The 21,046-nt window shown below is 45.8% G+C and overlaps 1 pseudogene; it reads right to left on the bottom strand.

The window, feature by feature from the left end:
• Positions 1 to 776: 776 nt before the first annotated feature.
• Positions 777 to 20,191, bottom strand: LOC115644692 (annotated as a pseudogene).
• Between the last annotated feature and the right edge of the window lie 855 nt (positions 20,192 to 21,046).

Below are 21,046 nucleotides of genomic sequence, written 5' to 3' on the forward strand. Positions count from 1 at the left end.
GCTACTGCAAGAAAGCCATCATCATCTGGGAGCTTAACCCTTGTAATGGCTTTCTAGTCCACCCAATTACAAAGCTATCTCCATAATTTCAGTCATTCTTCCTAAAAACTATAACAGTTTACAAAGCTGAGCGTCCACCCCAGAATACTGGCAGATGCACAAAACCCACAATTGTCTTCCAGTCCCCCTCCCACCCAAATGCAGTCACAGAGCCAACACTACTGCTGCCCCTCTCTCAAGCTGACCTGCTCTTGGCCACAACCCTAGCCCTCTCTCACTGCTTCTTTCCAGTCTCTTATCTCTGGTGCAGGAGTCATGTACGTACAATGGGTTTCCTTCCACACAAATGCTAAGCGATTACCATGGTTGCATTTGTCCTGTTTCCAGGACAAACATATAACCATACACTGGAGCCCTGATGGAGTTTTCCCCTCAATTTCTCCATATATATGCTCACCATACATCAGCAAGCTGGGAGCGAGTATTGTGCCTACTAAAGATGTGCAGTTCTGTACAATCCCCAGTTCAGACCAGTCACTAAATGCCACAGTCAGGACCTAGGTTTGCTTCCTTAAAGAGAAAGGAATTAGCATATTCAGAAGGAAATTCAGGTGCATGACAGATATTTGTCTCACATGACCAAGAAAGCAGATCCAGGAAATAACTCTCTCTCTAGGTCCTTATAAACCATACCCATCAACATAGTATAATCTGAAACGGATAGTACATTTACATCCTGGAGAGTCTAATACAGTTTTATTATATTTATAATATTCCTATATTATAGCAAACATAAAACTCTCAAAGATCTTTACAACATTACAGCTAATATTCCTTAGGACTAAGTCAATCTTTTTCACTGGGTTCTTATCCCATTTGGGCAGAGATTCCAGTTTCTTGGAGACTTCCACCTTAATAGACCACCCCCATGTGCTAAAGAAAGGGGCCAAATTCTTCTTCATTTGCTGAGAGAAATTCTCTGCCCACAGGTTAATCTTGGAAGGGCTGTCTGTTGAGATGTTAGACATTTTCTGATCATCTGAGAAGAGCTGAATGAAGGGTTCTCAGCCAAAGGCTTTCTGCAGCTAGGAGGCAAAAGGAGCTGCATTAAAGCTGTAGCCTACGCCCCTAAATTAAGGTTAACTAAAGACATTGCACCTCATCCCACCTCCTGAACATTCATGATTAAGCTTCCAATTACACCTCACGAACACCAAATGGTTACTACATCTCTGAGTATCTAGTTCTTTGGTCACTGTCGTCTTGGGGGTAAAGCTATTGAAAATAAACTTCAGAGTTCAGACTTAAATAACCAAGAGGGACCTTGAAAACTGTTCTATTCTGAAAAGTGATGCTCAAAGTAGTATCTTGCGTCTCTGTAGTTCATGTGACTCACAAGTTTCCAAATCAGGCACGCTCAGTTTATAAACAAGATGAGGTTTATTTGAAAAAACAGCCCTGAAAAGTCAGCCTGAGAACTGGGACACACCTGGGTTCTTAACTGTTTGCGTATCAGCAGTAATAAAGGCTCTGCAGACTGAACTAGGCCCCCACTAACATCTGTGCAACACCATTGTTTTCAGTGGATTTCGGTGTGTGTAAGTGAGTCAAACAATTCTATTTATGATGCACAAGAAAGTATAGGAAACAGCTAGTATTCTCTTGGCTAGATGGGTTCTGCAGAACCAACAGGAGTAAACAGTTTTCTCACCAAAGTGAATAGATACGCTCTAGAAGTACATCTGTGAAGTAAGAAGGTTCCATTTTCAAATGAGTCACCTTCCAGAGTGGAGAAACACTTCAGCTTGCATATTTTAATGTGCTGATTGGTGTGTATGTGCCATCTTTGCCTTCTATTAAACAGTGTGTTAGAATTGCTCAAATATGTGACTATAGCATCCTTTAATGGCCTTAGGCCCATAATAAATAAATAAGCCATACAGTGAACAGATTCTTATTTTATCTGAAGTTCAGTACTCAGCTTGGAGAGGTCTCTTCTTTTTCACCTGTTGCTAGACCAGTGAATTTACTGAATGGAGCATGCAGCTGGGCAGCCCGTGACTCAAAGTGTTGAAAGAGGGGTGGAGTGGAAATCAATGTAGCCATCTGGGAAGCACCGCATGAAGCAATCTCTTTCCTCAGAATCCCGTTATTACTCCTGGGGAAATTCTGCATCACTGTGTGCATGCAGAATTCATGGCCCCTGCAGATTTATTTGCTTACCCACAGAAAAATGACTTCTGATGAGGAAGTAAAGGAAAGCCACAAGAGCGGTCATGCGCCCACTTCCTGGCAGTGCAGACAGATCAGTTTGGGCACCCAGAGCAGCTGGTAGAGACATAAATCACTGCCTGGAAGGGGCTGGGTAGAGGGTGGGTGGGTTCCCTCAGGCAGAGGAGAATGTAGCTGCCTGCCTGCTTAGTGAATTGTTCCCATTGTTCTTAGTGAATTCCCCCAGAAGTATAAAACAGATGTAAAAATTTTAAGGCTTCTTTACATTGCCAGAGTGGTGTAAAGGAGCCTTATGGTAAAAGACAGTATGGCCTTATAGTAAAGGACAGTATGGCCTTATAGTAAAGGACAGTATGGCCTTATAAATGCTTATTGAGCTTTAGTGATTAGAAATGGTCTAAATTTTTAGACTGAAAAAATTTCCTATTAAAATGTGCTCCAAGAGCTGTTTACTACTGACCTTTCTGGAGATGGTCAGTAGCCAATATAAATTATGAGTTTGAGTCCCCAACCCTCACTGCTCTTCAGTTGCCAATGACGTAACACGGAGAATATGCCTGCATATTTGTTGACTAATAATAGAAGTAAAGGGTCAACACTAGCTACATTGTTATTATTATTAGATAGAGAGGGTTATGGGATTCCCTCTAATGCTCCTGCCAGGGTATACCCCACCAAATCTGAATTCTGGGGTACGGATATGGGGACCCACATGAAAGACTCCCTCATCTTATCTTCTAGCAGCTTAGGTCAAAACTTTTCCAAGGCATAGTCTTCTGCCTTGGACAGATATTGCTGCTACCACCAAATGATTTTCCCAAATACTCAGGAAAGGGTCACTTGGAATCCCAATCCCCACAAGGCTCTTCACCCCCTTTCCTGGGAAGGCTTGAGAATAAAATACCAACCAGTTGCCTTAGCAATGTGAGCACAGATCAACCACTTGTCTAAGGACTTCGGAATCAAAGGATTCTTTAAGAAAAAAAGGTAAAGTTTATTAAAAACAAAAGAAACATCTGAAAACTCAGGCTTCAGGGATTAAACACCAAAAATAACTTTCTTGGAGTTTAGCTTAAAGGTTACAAGCGAAGCAAAAGCACCTGGGGATAGCACAGAGGAATTCACAAACCAAAGCACCCAAAAAGGTTCCTAATTACATCCGTCCTAACTTTTCCTGTGCTACTTACATATCTGGGGTTCCAAGTGAGGAGTTTCTAGGTATGATGCTGATGATTTCCCATACCTGGCTTAAAGCTTGGTGCTGCCTTCCCCTCTCTCCAGCCCAAGAGACAAAGAATCCTCCCCCTTCAACAGCAGTTTTTCCAATTTGAAAGGGTAAAGCCTCCCTATTGAGTCCCCTGGTCAGGTGCCAAGTCGGGTTAAGCTTCTCTTAACCCTTTACATTAAAGCAATTAGGGTACAGCTGCTAAGGAGGATTCTATAGCTACTGACTGGCTGGTTGTCCATAAAAGGGAGCTACCCCCACTTATTTATCACACGCCCCATAAATCACAGACAGTGTTGGCCAGCCTGGTTTAGGTTGGGTCCACACTGGCTGAGATTTCTTCCTGAAGAAATCAATAGTATTTTCCACATTTCAAGGAGGGAAATGACAGACTACAAGGACAATTTTAACCAGCTAATTCTGGGAACCCTTCCTGGGTGAGCCACTTTGTTAGAGGCCCCTGAAATGTGTTGCATCTCCAAGTCAAAGTCTTGAAGAGCTAAACTCCACCAAAGAAGTTTTCGGTTAGTCTTTTTGACTGTGTGAAGCCACTTCAGTGCAGCATGAAAAATCATGGACCAGGTCCTCAAGGAATCAATTCTGAGCACTTAGAGGACAGGAAAGTGATCAGGAACAGTCAGCATGGATTCACCAAGGGCAAGTCATGCCTGATTAACCTAATTGCCTTTTATGAGGAGATAACTGGCTCTATGGATGAGGGGAAAGCAGTGGACATGTTATTCCTTGACTTTAGCAAAGCTTTTTATACGGTCTCCCACAGTATTCTTGCCAGCAAGTTAAAGAAGTATGGGCTGGATGAATGGACTATAAGGTGGATAGAAAGCTGGCTAGATCGTTGGGCTCAATGGGTAGTGATCAATGGCTCCATGTCTAATTGGCAGCTGGTTTCAAGCAAAGGGTCCCAAAAGTCGGTCCTGGGGCTGGTTTTGTTCAATATCTTCATTGATGATCTGGAGGATGGCGTGGACTGCACCCTCAGCAAGTTTGTAGATGACACTAAACTAGGAGGAGTGGTAGATACGCTGGAGGGTAGGGATAGGATACAGAGGGACCTAGACAAATTAGAGGATTGGGCAAAAAGAAACCTAATAAGGTTCAACAAGGACAAGTGCAGAGCCCTGCACTTAGGATGGAAGAATCCCATTCACTGTTACAGACTAGGGACCGAATGGCTAGGCAGCAGTGGACGAAAAGCTGGATATGAGTCAATAGTGTGCCCTTGTGCCAAGAAGGCTAATGGCATTTTGGGCTCTATGGTGAGGCCTCATCTGGAGTACTGTGTCCAGTTTTGGGCCCCACACTACAAGAAGGATGTGGAAAAATTGGAAAGAGTCCAGCAGAGGGCAACAAAAATGATTAGGGGGCTGGAGCACGTGACTTATGAGGAGATGCTGAGAGAACTGGGATTGTTTAGTCTGCAGAAGAGAAGAATGAGATGGGATTTGATAGCTGCTTTCAACTACCTGAAAGGGGGTTCCAAAGAGGATGGATCTAGACTGTTCTCAGTGGTGGCAGATGACAGAATAAGGAGCAATGGTCTCAAGTTGCAGTGGGGGAGGTTTAGGTTGGATATTAGGAAGAACTTTTTCACTAGGAGGGTGGTGAAGCACTGGAATGGGTTACCTACTGAGGTGGTGGAATCTTCTTCTTTAGAGGTTTTTAAGGTCAGGCTTGACAAAGTCCTGGATGGGATGATTTAGATGGGGATTGGTCCTGCTTTGAGCAGGGGGTTGGACTACATGACCTCCTGAGGTCCCTTCCAACCCTGATATTCTATGATTGGTCTGCAGTTGGAAACAATGTCCCCAAATATATTGGTGTAGCTTCTTCAGAGCATATACAATGGCATAACATTCTTTTTCTGAGTGGCTTTCCGTCCCAGAAAGCTTTTGCTGAGAAACACAACAGGATGAAATTGTTGATTTAGGCCTTCCTGCATTAAAACTGCTCCTACACCACGCTTGGGAATATCTGTGGTTACGACAAAAGGTTGGTCAAAGTCCAGGGCCCTTAATACAGGGTCAGACATAAGGGCTGCCTTAAGCTGGCTCTCTGACCCTTCTCAGTCCACTGAACTGCATTTGACTTTTTTTCTTGGTCAGGTCTGTCAGTGGGGTGCCAATTTGGCTGTAGTGTGGTACAAATAATTTGTAATACCCATCTAAGCCCAAGAAGGATTGGACCTGCTTTTTTGACTTAGGGACAGGCCATTTTTGTGTAACCCTTCTGCCCCTCTGATTTGGCAGCAACAAAGGCCGGGTTCAGTATCCAGGGGTTCCGTTTCAATAACATGATGCAAAACCGGCTTGAACCCCCACCCAGTGACCTGGGACAATTACATACCACCCCTCCAGGTGCCTCTAGGAGGCAATACTTCCCCACTCGCAAGCATGGAGTCTGAGTGCAGCAAAATCCTTTTAATAAAGGAGGGAAACAATGCAGCATCACGTTGGAGAAACACCACAAACAGGATTATAACACAAACCATAAGCAAAAACCCACCTCCAAGTACGTTTGGCAGTGTCCTTTCCCCCTTAGGGTCAAGTCCAATCACCCCAAAGTTCAACAACCCGAAAGTCTCTGGTCAGTGCCACCTCAGAGTTCAAAAGTTTATCTGCAGAGTTTTACCCCCTCAGCCTGGGTGGAAGTGAGAGGGGGCACACACAGGGTGTTAAGGGGCACCTTACATGGGCCAGGGCCAACTGCTCTGTCTCTCTGTGGAGTTCTGCTGCAGCCTTCCCCACGACCAGCTTCACTACACCAGCTGTGCTGCTCCTCCAGCCGACCCGTGAACCACTCCAGCCATCCCCGCAAACCACTCCACTCACTGTTCCATGGGCTGCTCCAACATGCTGCAAACTGCTCCGCTCTGCCAGCCGCTTAGCGTTAGATCTTCAGGCTCCTCCACTAGTTAACACAGCACTCAGTGATTTCAGCTCAGTAAGCTTAGCTCTTTTAGTGATTTCAGCTCTTAGTGATTTCAGCTTGTAGTAGGGGAACCCCGGTGCTGGTGCACCATTGGCGCAAATGTGATTTCAGTTCAGCAGCCTCTAGATGGACTCCTAATGGAATCAAAATTAGCTCTACTCTTCAACAGTGGAGACAGGAGGATGTGCAATTGGTGTTCCAGGCCCTCAAAAGGGGCCTATACCATCAGGTACACACACCAGTCCCCAACCTCTCTCATTTCAATGGGTTTTAGCACCCATGTCCCTTGTCTAGCAAGTGCTACTTAATTGATATTGAGACATCTCTGTCAAAAAGCAGTCTCACAGTTCCTCATTCACATAATCAGGGTGACAACACTTTATTCCTCCTGCCCCAATAACAAAGAAATTGGGGATCCCAGAGCTGTCAAAATAACCATCCCAGGCTGCCATAGGCTATGCTAGGTGGGGTGTGTGTGCTAACGCAAATACCTAAAATTCCTTTTCATGCTCCTCATAATTCACCACCAGATGTCAGGGTAGAGCTCATCTTGACTCTGCTTACATTTGGATAGCCTTTACTTTGGCCTGTAGGGGGTTGATAGTTCTTGGTGTCCAAGATACGTCACCCTGTTTAGACCTAATTGACACTTTTTGGCCTTAATGATTAATCCTGCCTCCTTTATGTGCTGGAAGACATCTTGGAGGTGTTCCAAGTGTTCTGCCCATGAATCTGAGAATATGGCCACATCGTCAAGGTAGACAACTGCAAGTTCCCCAAATCCAGCCAAAAGGTTATCCACCAGTCTCGGGAGGGTGGCAGGTGCATTTCCCAGTCCAAAAGGGAGCATGTTGCATTCATACTGCCCGACATGGGTGATGAAGGCTAACCTGTCTTTGGCTGCATCATCTAGCAGCACTTGCCAGTACCCCTTAGTTAAGTCTAAGGTAGAAATGAACTGGACATGTCTCAGTTTCTCCAATAGCTCATATGTGTGGGACACTGAATAGGCTTCTGGTAGAGTTACAGCATTTAGCTTATAGTAGTCCATGCAAAAGCGGATTTCCCTGTCTGGTTGGGGAACCAGAACCACTGGAGAGGCCCACACACTCTCAGAGGGGAGGATTACTCCCATCTGTAATATGTCCTTGATCTCCCTTTTTATTGCAATTTTTGCTTGAGAAGCTATCCGGTAGGGTTCGACTCTAATTGGGCGAGCATCACCTGTGTCAATGGAATGGTACACCAATTCTCTCCATCCTGGGGTGGCTGAAAACATCAGCGCAAAGCTGGTATACAGCTCCTGGATTTGCTGCTGCTGCTTATGCCCGAGTGTCACAGAAAGACTCCCCTCTTCCATGCCACTGTTGCTTTTCTATTTATGGTAGACTCCTTCAGGTCACTCAGCATCGTCTCTCTCCTGAGCTGTAAACTGGACAACCTTGATTTCTCGGGAATAAAAGGGCTTTAGAGAATGAACACGGTATACTTTGGGTTTTAGGATACAGTCTGGGAACGCCATGAGGTAATTAACAGCGCCAGGCACTCTTGGGCCATAAATGGTCACTCCCATGACACTTCCATCTTATTGGCCTGGAGCGCTTTCAGGACCATTATTTGGTCACCTACTCTGAAGAAACGCTCTCTGGCATGTTTATCATACCAGGCCTTTTGCTCTTGCTGAGCATCCTGTAGATTTTCCTAAGCAAGGGCTAGAGTGTCTTTGAGGGTGTTTTGTAGGTTGGTTACAAAGTCCAAAATGTTAGTTCCTGGAGAAGATGTAACCTCCTCCCATTGCTGCTTCACCAGCTGTAATGGCCCCTTAACTTCATGGCCTTAAACAAGTTCAAAGGGTGAAAATCCCAAACTGGGATGTAGTACAGCCTTGAAGGCAAAGAGCAACTGATGCAACACTAGGTCCCAATCATTGGAGTGTTCATTCACGAATTTATGTATCATGACCCCCGAAGTCCCATTAAACTTCTCCACTAGGCCATTTGTTTGATGGTGGTAAGGGGTGGCAACAAAGTGGTTTACCTCATGAGCTTCCCAAAGGCATTTTATGGTCCCTGCCAGGACGTTAGGTCCCAAATCCATAAGGATGTTGGAGGGCCAACCTACCCTGGCAAAAATGTCTGCCAATGCCTGGCTCATGTTTTTTGCCCTGGTGTTGCTTAGAGCTACTGCTTCCAGCCATACAGGTGGCAAAATCCAAGAAGGTCAGTATGTACCAGCTTTTCTCTGGGTGTCTTCTTAGGGAAAGGACCCAGAATATCCACAGCTATACACTGAAATGGAACCTTAATTATGGGGAGTGGCTGGAGAGGGGGCTTGACCTGATCTTGGGGCTTTCCCACCTTCTGGCACACCTCACAAGACGGGAAATAGGTAGAAATATCCTTGCCTATTCCCTCCCAGTGGAATGACTTTCCCAAATGGTCTTTGGTCTTATTCATCCCAGCAGGGTCACTAGAGTGATGATGGGCTCAGCTCAAGAGCTTTTCCCTCTACTTAGTTGGAACTACCAACTGTTTTTGAGGATGCCAGTCCTCCTTATGCCCACCAGAAAGGGTCTCCTTGTATGAGTCCTCCTACTACAACAAATCTGGACCTATCAGAAATGCTGAGAGGTGGTGGGCTGCTCTGTGCCACTGTCCAAGCTCCCTGGAAGCTTTTATCTGCTTCCTGCTCTGCCTGGAACTGCTCCCTTGATGCTGGAGATGATAGTTCCTTGCTGAGTTGTGGACTTGGGCTTGGTGCCACTGGAAGCGATGCAGGTGATGGGGGTGTCTCCATCGACTGTGACTCGCTCTCTGCTGGTGCACTAGGTTGTATTTCAGGCTCCAGTTGAGCCTCTTGTGCAGGTTTAGCTGCTGCTGCACCCTCTGTTGCTGGCTCCCCTGACTCTGGTGGGGTTGCAAGCACTGGATCTGGTGCTGACTGCTCTGCCAGTTCCAATCCTTGGGCTGGTTTTGGCTGGGTCCCAGGAACTGGATCTACAACTGCTGTCATAGACTCTGGTCTGCAGTCTGGTTCCCCCACCTCTGGCTGGGTCCCTGGGTCTGTGGTATCTGGGGACACAGACTGGGCTCTTGTAGAAGGCTCAGGAATGGAGTTAGGTGTGGAGGTCTGTTTAGCTTGGCTGTGGGTGACCATCCCCACCCTTTTGGTTAGCCTCACATGATTGGCTAAGTTTTCTCCCAGCAGCATGGGAATGGAGTAATCATCACAGACCGCAAAAGTCCATATTCCTGACCAGCCCTTGTACTGGACAGGCAACTTGGCTGTAGGCAAGTTAAAAGAGTTAGCCTTAAAGGATTGCACCATCACTTGGGCCTTTGGGTGGATGAATCTGAGGTCCATTAGGGACTGGTGGATAGCTGACACATGTACTCCAGTGTCCATCCACGCAGTAAACTTCCTCCCGCCCAGGGGCAGCTCTAGACATTTTGCCTCCCCAAGCACGGAGGGTCTGCTGGTCCCGCGGCTTTGGCAGACCTCCCGCAGGCGTGCCTGCGGGAGGTCCGCCGAAGCCGTGGGACCAGCAGACCCTCTCAGGCACGCCTGCGGGAGGTCCGCCGAAGCTGCGGGACCAGTGGACCCTCCGCAGGCATGCCTGTGGGAGGTCCGCCGAAGCTACGGGACCAGCGGACCCTCCACAGGCAAGCTGCCAAAGGCACTCTGCCTGCTACCCTAGCAGTGACCGGCAGAGCGCTCCCCGTGGCTTGCCACCCCAGGTATGCACTTGGAGCGCTGGTGCCTGGAGCCGCCCCTGCTCCCGCCTACACTCACAGTTTCCCTCCACTCTGGGGGAATTTGCGAGGCATCTGGGCTCAAAGGCTCTTGGTGGGATCCCCTGGGTGAGTAGTTGCAGCTGGCCGGTGCTCTTGGGGAGGTTGGCCTTTACATGCCCCAGCTCATTACATCTGAAGCATCACCCAACTGATAGGGGGCTGGGGTGAGGTGAATTGTTGGAAAATAGGGTGGTGGGACAAGAGGGCATCTGGGGTCGTCCTGGCTATGTGGAGGGCTCCTCCTTGTGAGGTGGGGTTTTGGGCTGACCCCGATGGTGGGGTGTCATCTCGGGCTGCTCATTCTGGTATCCCCCCCAACTGCTACTAGCTTTCTTTTTCTCCTCTACTCCCACTCATTTATCTCCGATTTCCCCTGCCTTGATTACAGTTTTGGGCTTCCCCTGTAGGATATATCTTTCTATTTCTTCAGGAATACCATCTAGTAACTGCTCTATTTCTATTAGGAAAAGGAGATTTTCCAGAGACTTAACTTTTGCTTCTGATATCCCGGTTTCACAATTTTTTTTTATAACGTGGCAGGCATGTCGGGGAAATGGCACGTCTGGTTTCCACCTTACGGCTCTGAACTGCTGACAGGCATGCTCGGCGGTTGGCCAGAATTAGGATGGGGCTTTTTGTTTAAAAAGTTCACACTCATTCATGTGTTCTTTAGGCAGTGCAGCTGCCACCTCTGCTAAGTGTCCACTGAGTTGTGGCCTCAGCTCTACCAAGTACTGGTTGTAGAGATACTGAATCCAAGGCAGACCCTTGGAAATTTGTTTAAGAAGGCTTCTGTATCATTGCCTACCTTGTAGTTGGGAAACATTTTGGAATGGGGAGCGGTACCTGGAGTAGGGTTGTTAAGTCTGCGTGGGTGGTTCAGGGCATTTGCCTGATGCAGCTTAGCCTTTTCTAGTTCCATTTCTAAGTGCATCTTCTCCCTCTTCTCCTCCACTGCTAGATGCTTCTCCTCCCTTCTCTCCTCCACCTCTATTTCTAAGCACCTCATCTCTGGGAAGAACTTCCTGTCTTCCACAGGTAGAGCTCGGTCTGGGTTAAGGGCCTCCTTCCATCTTGGCACCTGGATCTTGGGTTAGGGAGGGCTGACCATCCCTGCCAGGGAAATCTCTAGTCCCACAGCCTCTCCCAACAGTTCTGCCATGAGGTTGGATGGCTGGGCCTGATCTGGGTCTGTCTCCTCTGGGCATGTCACTTTAGGAAGACTGGTTACTCTTGGGTTTCGGTGCCTGACCACAATTTCATGTACTGGGCTGTTTCTTGCCCTAATTTAGCCTTGCTGTGAGAACTGGAGAGAAAAAAAAAGTTGCTGCACATGCAGCAGTTTTTCCAATTTGAAAGTGTAAAGCCTCCCTATTGATTCCCTGGTCAGGTACCAACTCAGCTTAAGCTTCTCTTAACCCTTTACAGTTAAGGCAATTAGGGTACAGCTGTTAAGGAGGATTCTATAGCTACGGCTTGGCTAGATGTCCATAAAAGGGAGCTGTCCCCCCTTATTTATCACAGCTCCCCACTCCCATTCTCCATCCATTGTATTGTAATTGAAATAAATTACCAAAATAATTGAAACTAGCTGGACTGTAGTGCAGAATTTTGAAGAATTTTAAATATAGTGTGCAGAATTTTTAATTTTTGCTGTAGAATTTAAGATTTTGGCACACAATTCCCTGAGGAGTACATTATGGAGTTGTCCATGAAGGGCCTCACACTCACAGAAAGATGAGAAAATTGATAAAACACCACTTTGTGGAAGCTGTGAGATCTAATCAAGGAGCCATTTTTGTAGAAGCAGTTTCATAAGAATGTCTGACTCCATTCTCCCCATCTCACCTACAGGTAAGTCTCCAGCACAATCCAGACAGTCTAGTCCTTTAGCCAGGTCCCTTTCTCAGGCTAACATCTGACCCTCTCCCTCTGGCACCTCAGGTGAAGCTCTTCATGAGCTCTCTGTCTAGGAATCCCTAGCACTTTCTCATGCACATAGACAGAGCAGAGGTTCCAGGTGGCCTCAGTGTTGTGTGTGTGTGTGGGGGGAATTCCCAGCTTCCCCACAACTGGTGGTGTCCCAGCTCATGACTGGGATCCCACAGAACCAGGGCCAACTCAAGGCACCAACTCAGCAAGCAGGTGCTTGGAGCAGCCCAGGGAAAGGGGCTGCACATCGGGTTCTTCAGCAGCAATTCGGTGGCGGGTCCCTCAGTCCCTCTCAGAGGGAAGGACCTGCCGCTGAATTGCCGAAGAAGAAAGCAGCGGGTGGAGCAGCTGCCAATTGCGATCACGGCTTCTCCCCCTCTAGCTTGGGGCAGCAAAAACCCTGGAGCCGGCCCTGCACAGAACATTGGCTTGTATGTGTTCCATGTTCACTAACTCCTTCACTGAATCCAAATGACACATGATGGGGAACCCAGCATACATCCAGCCTGGTAGGAAGAGATGGAGCTAACAGCCCAGAGGGGAACTCATTTAAAAACTGTTACTTTATTACACGCTTTAGAGCTATACAACAATTCACAAGAAGTAATTGATCTGGCAAATTCAACCCCTTGTTCTGCTTGTGAGCTATCCTAAAGCAGTCTGTGGTTTCCTCACATTTTATTTGACAAGTTAAATTATTTTTAAAAACACCATTTGCTGTATTTGATGCTCCACATTCACACACTGATCCATGTTGCTCAGGTAAGTCACATGATTTTGTTTCTATTTCTCTCTCCCCCCCGCCCCAAGTAATGCATTTCTGGTGAGAATACTTGCACATGGGTTTTAAAAATTCAGTTTTCACAAATACTGGATCATGCAACTCAGATTTGTTTTCCGTGAGCATTTACCAGTAATGCTTGCTCCACTATTCGTGAGACAAGCAAACAAGAGAGGAGCACAGCAAAAGAATTCAACACAGGGGAAAAAAGGTTCTTTGGAGCAGGGACCATCCTTTTGTTCTGTTTTTGTACAGCGCCTAGCACATTGGGGTCCTGGTCCATGACTGGGGCTCCTCAGAAATGCAAGTAATAATAATAGAAGCATGCACATTAAAAATCCCCTCCTGCTCCCAAACAAAACACTCCATTGCACACCCAATTCTCCCTGTGGGGAGAGGATGAGCGAACAAGCCACATGTGACAACTATTAGCAATGCACTACTGGAAGGTGCCTGATTACTAGGGTGATGAGGGTGGTATTAGAACAGAATTCGTTAAGACATTACAATAGATGTGTGTGGAAAAATATTTGGGGTTAGGTGAATACCACAAATCTTAGTGTTTTCTTATCATATTATACCCACTTCCCTAAGTGCTTGGGTGAGTGGGAGGTGCACTCTAGAAAAAGCCTATTTAAATATGGTCTATGAGCATCAGTAACAATGACAAATTCTACTGGCCCTGCCTTTTAGTCAGGACAGCCAGAAGCAAGCCCATAGGAACCTTAGGATGCATACAAAGGTCGAATGACTTGCCCCAAAGTTACACAGTGAGAGACTGGAATGTAAGAGCTCTTAATCTCCAGCTCAGTTGTCTGCACTACAGGGCTACTCAACTGCCTTTTATGACAGTAGGTTATACTCATCAGCTGAGATCTAGACTGAACATCTGCTACAATCCTTTCTGGCCGAGGAAACTTTTGCAGTACTGCTGCCAGCTTAGCTACAGCTGCCATTGTTGACCCTGTGGGAGCAGATAAAGGCCCTGGGTTCTCTATATGGCAAATGCTGTCAGAAGGGACTGTCAAGATGAGGTTCTTGGTAGCTAGTTCCTCACCATGGAGCAGGATAGTGACAGATGTTGGCCAGCCACTGGTGCTTAGACGTCTCTCTCCTGTAGCAATGTGGCAACAAGATTAAATGCAAACATCTACAGCAGAGTATATCACTTCAGCTGTACCTTTTTTGGTTTGTTTGAATTCTAAATCAGGAAATTCAAAAGGAAGATCTCCCAGAGCAACATTAACACAGTTATATTGCACCCCCTGTGCCGTGTGGATTCATTTAGGTTTTTAAATTCATATATTCCATGCAAAATGTTATGAAAATTGTACTATTTGTTTTGATGGGTTCTAAATTGACTGCAGCCACTCAGGGGAAAAAATGTGGCTGTCACTGCCGACAGCTCAGTAAAAACACTGCTTAGTCTTTAGTGAAAGTCAAAAAAAAAAAAAAGCAAACAAAACATTAAGATCGTTTTAGGATTTTATCCTGCTGCTCATCTCTGTATCTGAACACCTTCCATGTAAAGACAATAGCAACAGTGAAGGGGGAAGGGAATTAGAGTCATTACTTCAGGGGAAGGAAAGTGTTAAATCCTCTTCCCTCCTGTAGAGGGCACCTCAGGCATTTTACTGTGAGGGAAAATTTAATGCTGTTGCTGTCACATAGTCCCTGCTCCATTTGTCTGAATACTCAAGGCTAAAGGTTTTTGCCTCACAAATTCTTTTGATGATGATCGGTTTTGTTAGACTAGCAGATGTTTTAAGGGCTATGGGGCAAAAATATACCTACTATAACCTCACTGATTTCCGTGGCATTGAGTTTACTTTCATTAGGGCTCCTTGTGCCTTATGTACAAGAAGCACTGAAGATTATGAGTCAGTTTAATTATGAGCTTTATAGATAAAACTGAAGAAAAATTATGTAGGAAAATACTTCACAATTAATTTTTAAATCAGAAATTAATAATCTTAATCTGTGGCCTAAATTCAAATTAATGTACCCAGGCACCACTCCCCTGGGTTAAGTGGAGTTGCATTTCCATACCAGTGATAATGTTGCCGCAGGTCTGAGTTTAGCCCCTACCTATGAGAAGTCTCAAACAGTCTTAGAGTTTGCTCTACTCAGTGAGCTATACATACTCACTACAGACTTAGGCCAGGTCTACACTACAGAGTTAGGTCAACATAAACTGCCTTAGTCGACCAAACTGTGTAAGTGTCTATCCTACAGCATTGCTGCTGCCAATATAAGTCCCCCACTACACCGACTTAATAACTCCACCACCACAAGAGGTGAATGCAGTGTAGACACTGAATTACTTATATCGCCTGTCAGCAACAGGTGGGAGCCCAGCTCCCGGCACTGAGAACCTGGGCTCTCAGCCCCCTATACTGCCCCACTTAAGTTGGTGCAAGTGCTCCTGGAGAGAACACACACCAGTGGCAAAAGGGCAGTGTGAACATGAAAAACCACAGTAATTACTATGGTGGTGGTACATCAACCTAACGTAGGTAGACTTCATTGTGTAGTGTAGACAAGGCCTTAAATACACTTTCCATGCACACATGGCTCCTGTCCACGTCAATGGAGTTCACGTCCCTTAAGCGCTTGAAGCGGGAGACTTGTAAAATACACAAGAATGTGCCATAATGATTCTGTCTCCAGCCTTGTCTGCACTGGCAAGTTTCTATGCAGTAAAGCCACTTTCTATAGTGTAACTCCCACGGTGTACACGCTGTCAAGCTACTTAGTGTACAGTTGCAGCGCTATTAAAAAAAACCCACCCCGATGAGAGGCATACCGCTTTCTGCACCGGAGGTACAGCGCTGCGGTGCCAGTATAGACACCCTGGTTGATTACAGCACTGCGACTGACCTCCAGGAGGTGTTGCACACTGTTCTCGCCTCTCTGGTCATCAGTTTGACCTCTACTGCCTTGCCTCCAGGTGACCAACTGTGTCTCACCCCTTAAATTCCTTGGGAATTTTGAAAGTCCCCCTCCTGTTTGCTTGATGACACATGCAGTGGTCTCAGCACATCTTTTCAGATGGGCATGCCTGCTCCGCACACCAGGCGATCCCCCACTTGGAGCAGTGCCAAGCTGCTGGACCTCATCAACATTTGGGGATAGAAGGTTGTCCAGTCCCAGCTGTGTTTCAGCCATAGGAACTATGGTATTATGGACAGATTTCATGATGCATGACAGAAAGGGGCCATGACTGGGACACACTGCAGAACAGAGTCAAAGTAAAGGAGCTGTGGAACGCCTATCACAAGGTGCGAGAGGCAAACCGCCGCTCTGATGCTGTACCCATGAGCTGCTAGTTCTACAAAGAGCTGGATGTGATACTCAGCGGCGACCCCTCCTCCACTGCAAAGGCCACTGTGGATACTTCAGTGGCTCATGTGCCAGTCAAGAGTGGATCGAGCCAGAAGGAGGAAATCTTGGACAAGGATGTGGAGGGGGACCCAGAAGTAGAGGACAGCTCTGAGGTCAGAGATGCATGACAAAGAACAAGACTAAAAGGAATACACAAAGGACTAGGAAGAATATAAACTATGCTTCCCCAAAATTAATATTAATGTTAAATGAGAAACATGATGCTGCCACATGGTGTCCGGAGAGGTGAAAGATGAAGGGGGAAAAGCACTTGCAAGCATTGAACAGCTGAATGAAAACTGTTCCAAGTGGAGTCACTGATACTTAGAGGTATGCTTTTGTTTAGGTCTTCAAAACAGGAGCTGTAGCAACATTGTCTAGTGAAAGCTGTGCAGCACATTTATCTGTGTACTTACCAAGCCTGAAAGGAGCCTGCATAACCCTTTTCACACCCAACTGGCTGCCCTTTGGCACTATGATATAAATGAGGCCACCCTAGAGAGAAGAGACAGACATCTCCCAATCTTCAATGCTGTGCTTGCATATCACCATAGGGGCACATCTTAGGTCCTGTTCTCAATTGCTTTATCCAGTCCAATATTAAACGACTCAAGCAACTGGCACTTCTTAGAAATGTATTTTCCCATCAAGATTGTAGGGCAAGCCTACCCTGGTATCTGGAAGGGATGGAGGGAAGAGAATGGAAATGGAATACACCTAACCCAATACCCATTGTATATTGATAATTTATGATTAAGGATAAGATTTTGTCATGGAGGTCACAGATTCCATTACTTTCACAGACCTCCATGACATCTGCTGCTTCAGCCCTGGAGCTCTGAGCTGCTGCTGCAGGCCCCGCAGCTGTCACAGGTGGTGGGGGGCTGAACAGTCAGCCCCCTCCCCCCCAGGCAGTTAGCTCTCCCCTACCCTCTTTTTTAAGTAAGAGTCACAGACAGGTCACACCAAGCATGACCTCCAATCAGCAGGCCCCCTCCCTCTGCCACAAACTCATGGATCTTTTTGCCCTCTGTGTTGCTGTAGGACTGGCAGCAGTAAATGCTCAGGTTGTCAGTCGGAGCTGAGATCTTGCACACCACCTTCTGCTGAGTTAGCAGGTCATGGAGGCTCTTTAGGTTAGGGTTGATGCCAATCCTCCCTTTCTTCCCAGCACCTAGCCACTTAATGGTATCGAGAAGGAACCGCGTCAGCTGCAGCACATAAGTTTGGCTCTCATGCATAGCTACTACCACACAGCCCTAGCCATAGTGAGCTGCTGCAAGAAAACACTGGTAGGAGCCATCCATGCTCAGGGGGAAGGCCAAAGCCCCATGGACAAGAAAATGAGAGGGCATGCCACCCGTCACTATGTCCAGCTCAGACACCCCTCTTAAGAGAAGCTTTAAGTTTCTGCAGAGATCTAGCCCATGTCTGCAAAACCAAGACAGGTCACCATCAGGTGAAACACCAACACTAGCATAGAATAATCTGAGCTGAGACATGAGTCTGGTTTATCCACACTGTCCATTGTAGGATCAAAATATCCTTCAATTAGAGTCATCTGGTTGCCTAAGCCTGCCAGTTCAGCCATGACAAGGTAATGCCCTTCTGAGGACTGCTCAATTCTGCTGGAGATGTTTGATAAGAGTGTGTGCCTAAATCCTTCATCTTTCTTATCCACATCCAGCACCAAGCTGGCCCTTCTCTCATTCCACCCAAAATATCCTTTCCTTTTCTCCACAGCAAATCTGGTCTTCCCCCCCTCCATGTATGAAAAACCAAAGTCTGCCTTTTTTTGACCCTTTACTGTGCATCATCATGATGTGGCTGTTACAGGTCATTCATTCTTGCCCTTTACTTTCTGTTATATGAAATGGCCACATGTGGGGAGCAGCTGAGATCAGGGTGAGATGCAAATGACAGATATGGTAGCAGAGATAAAAGGAATGAGAGAGGTCAGGAGATGTGTTTTTCACTGAGCAACTCAGCTCTTCGGATATCTGAAAACACTTTGCTTTGAAGCACAGCAGTACAATTGGCTTAGTTATATTCCTAGAATGACACTTTTGAAAATGTGATCTTTATAAAAATATTTTTGAAGCACAAACACAGAGGCACAAATTGCAGTGCTACTGCAAAAATTGAAAAGAGCAGCTACAAGTTTCTTATGCAACTTTTGGCAAGTCATTTATAGTCTCTTTTCTTCGCTTGCTTCAATGGCAGATAGTCACATAACGTTTTCAAGCATGAGAACTTTCTAAATCCTTCACCACCACTTCCCTAGAAAACTTGTGCATGAGCTAGGATAAAAATCTACTTATGTTCAAAATTCTGTGATGGTCTCTTGTGCTGACGCATGTCACAGTGCTTGTGCCGACACAACTGGTCAGGATCCTTTTTTTCTTAAACCATTAACATTTTTAGCAAAAAGATAAATTTTTTAATTTTTAAGAGTTTGCTTCAAAGTTTTGACATTCGAAATTCCACATGTGAAAGAACCATGATTTCTTACAATTACAAGTTACACTAGGGATTGATATCAGCCATTTGGCTTGTCTTCACAACGGGGTTGTCAGCTTATGTGAATAACGTAGCTGGAGTCAATGTAGTTTAGGTTGACTGACTCCAGTGTCTTCACTGTGCTCCATCAATGGGAGACACTCTCTGGTAGACTTCCCTTGTTCTTCTAGGAGAGCTGGAATACTGGGTCAGCCAGAGTGCTCTGCCATCAATTTAGCAGGTCTTCACTAGACCCACTAAATCGACACTTGCTGCATTGATTGTAGCAGCATCGATCTCCCTGTAGTGAAGATCAGCCCAGAGAATAGGGCCTCAGGCAGAGGCTTGGCTATTGAGAGGCCATCACATTTCTATTAATAAACCACACAGAGTCAGAACTCAAACCCTAGTCCTACAGCGACAAGAAACAAAATGTTTCTAGCACTTGTGCTATAGGAATCTCTGTTAACCGTCACCTGTGGAAGGTTCCTTATGTGTGATAAGCCAAAATTGCACTCTCTCTCTCTCTCTCTCTCTCTCTCTCTCACACACACACAGACACACACCCTGCCTACCTATCTTGAACCTGTTTTTTCAGAAGTCTTCTGAAAACAAGGTGCACGCTGTGCAATCTTACACTCATTGCAATCAACAGCAAAAATCAGTGGAAGCAGGACTGTACCCCTTTTATTATCCCATCAAAAATGTACAACTACTTATGTAATTGGAATGTATTTCCCCTCCCCCCCCCAATATAGCTAGCAGGTGAATCTTTAAGGAGAACTAATTATGGAAAATTTGAAAGGGGAGCTAACCAGCTATGTTTGAGCTAGAGGGGAAAAGTAAACTCAAATCGATGTAATTTTTGATGACTCGTTATTAAGAAAATGGGTTCACCAATTTCCTTCAAAAGGTGAAATTTTTAAAAATTTTATTTATTTATTTATTGCCTTCAGAGACTGCACAGTATTTTTCAGGCCAAATAGATTTTCCATATTGAAGTTATAAGGATGTTAACAAAGAGCTTTATAATGGAAGCATATTGCCACCTTAATTATGGACGGGCTACATAATATTTTACAGTACTTTTTATGATACCTTTAAACATGTGTAGAATGGTTCTGGTACTCATGGAGTGATCAAAGGAATTGCTGGCACTGTTCCTGAGAAGTTGAAGATCCTCTTCTCACCATATCTGGCTGTGAAGTACATATCAGCCACACGGGTGACATGGTTCCCAGGGAAATCAAACAGCACTCTTTCTCGGCTGTGCTCACAGGTCCAATGCCAAGCCTGACCCCCAGTGAGCAACCTCCCACCTTCCTTTACAAAGTGGATCAGGTCCCTCCTCTGTGTATCATAGGCATCTGCATAATAAACGCCAAGTGAGGACATGATTGCAGAGCAGGGCTGCATTCTAGTGCCGGACCTACGGAGAATCTCCATGAGAGACATCAAGTTGTATGGACCCACCCCCCACACTGCTCAGGGGGCGATGCTGAGCCAGCTGACAGCATTTTGAAGGAACTGAGCCATCTTGGGCTTCCCCAGGTATCCCTTGTGAGCTACCACCACTATCTGGCCCTTCCCATACTGCGAGGCAGCGATCAGGGACAGGGCTGGCTCTAACTTTTTTGCTGCCCCAAGCAAAAAAAAATGTGTTAGTCTCTAAGGTGCCACAAGTACTCCTGTTCTTTTTGCGGATACAGACTAACACGGCTGCTACTCTGAAACCTGCCATATATTCAGGGCAGGAACTAAAAGCTATTCTTTCTGTGCAACTTCTCTTTTGAATGCAGCTGACAAACCAAGAGTTCTTATGATCTTATGCGCCCATGTTTTTTTAAGTCACACCCGGATAGGAACTAGTATTTACCCAGTGATACAGCCAGTGCTTCAGTTAATCCCCACCAAAACTAATATCTAATATTTATACTACATCTGGCAGCACATGTGTCATAAACAGATAGCTAAGGGTTAATGTCTCTTTCACCTGAAACACCTGACCAGAGAACCAATCAGGAAACCGGATTTTTTCAACTTTGGGTGGAGGGAATTGTGTGTCTGGGGTCTTTTGTTTTCTGTCTGCCTGCTGTCTCTGAGCTTTGGAGAAGTAGTTCTGTTTTCTAATCTTCTGTTTCTAAGTGTAAGGACAAAGATCAGATAGTAAGTTATATGGTTTCTTTTCTTTGGTATTTGCATGAATATAAGTGCTGGAGTGCGTTGATTTGTATTCTTTTTGAATAAGGC

The sequence above is a fragment of the Gopherus evgoodei genome, chromosome 1 (genome assembly GCF_007399415.2).
Source record: "Gopherus evgoodei ecotype Sinaloan lineage chromosome 1, rGopEvg1_v1.p, whole genome shotgun sequence".
Lineage (NCBI taxonomy): Eukaryota > Metazoa > Chordata > Testudines > Testudinidae > Gopherus > Gopherus evgoodei.